Below are 2,037 nucleotides of genomic sequence, written 5' to 3' on the forward strand. Positions count from 1 at the left end.
TAAAGGCAGGAACAAGAGTCCTTTTTAATTAGCCACATCATTTAAGTGACTTTTCACTTAATACATGGTGAGACAGAAATCAAGGTATTTAGCATAAGACTACTTTCCTGCCAGTAGAAATGCCAAGAGCGAATTCGGTTTGCTCACAGACCTGCAAATCTCAAGGTCCCTGTACGGACCGTTCTCACCTTCACTTCCGGCAGCGAACAGACGGACCAGAAAGAAAAGACGACACTAGGTGCTCCTGTTGGAGGTCCCAGGTGAGGCCCGACGTCGCTGGCGGGAGCGGTTGCTCCTGCGGGACATCCCTGACGGCGTCCCCCTGCGCCTGGGCCTCTCAGCGCTGGCTGCTGTCCTCCTGCTCCTGCCACGGCGACTCCTGGGGCAGGCAGGTGCACTTAGGGCCCGGCCTTGCTGGCGGGCGCGGCTGCGTCCGGGGCATGCCCGTGGCGATGTTTGCCTTCGCCTGGGCCTCTCAGCGCTTGCTGCTGTCCTGTGGCTCATGTCACGGCGACTCCTGGACTGGACAGGTGGGCTCTGGGCCTGACCTTGCTGGTGGGCGCGGCTGCGTCCGGGGGATGCCCGTGGCGATGTCTGCCTTCGCCCGGGCGTCTCAGTCCTTGGTCTTGTCCTGCTGCTCCTGTCACGGCGACTCCTGGGGCGAACAGGTGCACTTAGGGCCCGACCTTGCTGGCGGGCGCGGCTGCGTCCGGGGGATGCCCGTGAAGGTGTCTCCCTTCGCCTGGGCCTCTCAGCCCTTGTTGTTGTCCTGCTGCTCCTGTCACGGCGACTCCTCAGTCGGACGGGTCCATCTGGGGCCCGACCTGGCTGGCGAGAGCGGGTTCGCCTGCGGCCGGGCCCAGCACGTCTGGAATGGACCCTGTCCCCAGAGTCAGGGGAGTTGTTGTACGTTGACCTTGATGTGCTGGGGCTGCTGGTGGCCAGCGAGGAAGACGGCAGAGACTGCTGCCATGCTGTGTGTTGCTGGCTGCTGCGGCCGCTGGGCTCTGCAGAGGAAGACTGGGGATCCAGCCCCGATGGCACCGGGGTGCGGGAGCTGGGGCTGATGGCCTCAGATTCTGGGGAGCCATGAGCAGGCTCCAGTCCTGACTGTCTGATCCGGCTGGGGCCACTGAGCTCTGACTCATCCCTGGAAGCTGTAAGGCCAAGCAGGAATGTCAAAGACCACCCAGGCCCGAGGCAAGCCAGGCCAGAGCAGAACCCCCAGCCCTTCAGGAGCAGAGGGGCTCTGCCCAGCCCGGCCTGGGCACTGTCCCCAGCCCAGGGGCACCGGCTGCTTTGCCTCATACCCGTTCCGAGACCAGCACAGCTGTCACACTCCCAGCTCTGTATGCGGTTTCTCAGGCCAGAGCAGCGCCTGTGGGTGCCCTCAGCAGCGCAGGAGGAGCACAGGAGCAGTTCCCAGGGCCTGAGGAGGCAAAGGGGCTCATGGACAACGTGTCCACAGCACAGGATTGTCCAGACACGTTCTTCTCTTTCTTTCCCCCTTGAGCCCTTGAAGTGACACACGTACCCTGCAGAGCCTCAGGTGCAGCTCCCCAACTTACCCCTCTTCCTCTGCCTCCTCCCTGCCTCCCGGGTAAAGGCAGTCCCTGGCATTGCACCTGCTGTGCCGCTCTCCTAGATCCGCAAAGGCGTCGTTGTCCTCCCATGTTGGCAGTCTGATGGAGAAAGGAAAAGCTGATGAGTTTCTGATGTCGTGCCCTCATGGAGGTACAGGTTGTCCCTGCTCTTTCTCCAGCGCTTTTCCAAGTCCTGCGTGAAGTTGAAGCCCAGACTCACGGGACAGGGCAGGGCCAGGACTGCTGGGGCAGGGCCTGGCACAGCACAGCACTTGCACCTCCTGTCCTGGGAGCCAGGCAGAAGGACACCAACCTGAAAGGGATTCGGATCCCCACGATGAACATTTGTACAAGAAATTCTCCCGTGTCCCTGCACAGGGGGCAGCGGAGGGAAAAAAGACCAGCGCGCATGGCCTGTCCCTGCAGGGCAAACAGAAGCAGGGTGAGCAAGGCC

At 62.1% G+C, this 2,037-nt stretch overlaps 1 long non-coding RNA gene across 1 annotated transcript; it reads right to left on the minus strand.

Annotated features, from left to right (window-relative positions):
- Positions 1 to 748: 748 nt before the first annotated feature.
- On the minus strand, positions 749 to 1,835 carry LOC137480376 (uncharacterized). Its single transcript, XR_011002856.1, has 3 exons — positions 1,569 to 1,835; positions 1,311 to 1,429; positions 749 to 1,157 (listed from the first exon to the last, which is right to left on the minus strand). It is a non-coding gene; the product is annotated as an uncharacterized lncRNA (long non-coding RNA).
- Positions 1,836 to 2,037: the final 202 nt, after the last annotated feature.

The sequence above is a fragment of the Anomalospiza imberbis genome, chromosome 11, assembly GCF_031753505.1.
Source record: "Anomalospiza imberbis isolate Cuckoo-Finch-1a 21T00152 chromosome 11, ASM3175350v1, whole genome shotgun sequence".
NCBI classification, from domain to species: domain Eukaryota; kingdom Metazoa; phylum Chordata; class Aves; order Passeriformes; family Viduidae; genus Anomalospiza; species Anomalospiza imberbis.